Source organism: Octodon degus, unplaced genomic scaffold (assembly GCF_000260255.1).
Source record: "Octodon degus isolate 3935 unplaced genomic scaffold, OctDeg1.0 scaffold00063, whole genome shotgun sequence".
NCBI lineage: Eukaryota > Metazoa > Chordata > Mammalia > Rodentia > Octodontidae > Octodon > Octodon degus.
This window is the reverse complement of record NW_004524639.1, coordinates 4,968,949-4,969,199: the sequence shown is the minus strand read 5'-3', so window position 1 is coordinate 4,969,199 and position 251 is coordinate 4,968,949.

Here is a 251-nt window from a genome sequence, read left to right as displayed (position 1 = left end):
CCCTGGTTTTGGTATCATTATAGTACTTGCCTCGAGGAATGTATTTGGGAGGATTGCTTACTTTTCAATTTCATGGAAGAGTTTGAGGAGTATAGGGACTACATCTTCTGTAAATGTCTTGTAGAAATCAGCTGTGAATCCATATGGACCTGGACTTTTCTTTGCCAGTAGGTTTTTAATTACATCTTGCATTTCATTAGCTGTTATTGGGCTATTGAGAGTGGTTACATCTTGTCGATTCAGTTGCGTTA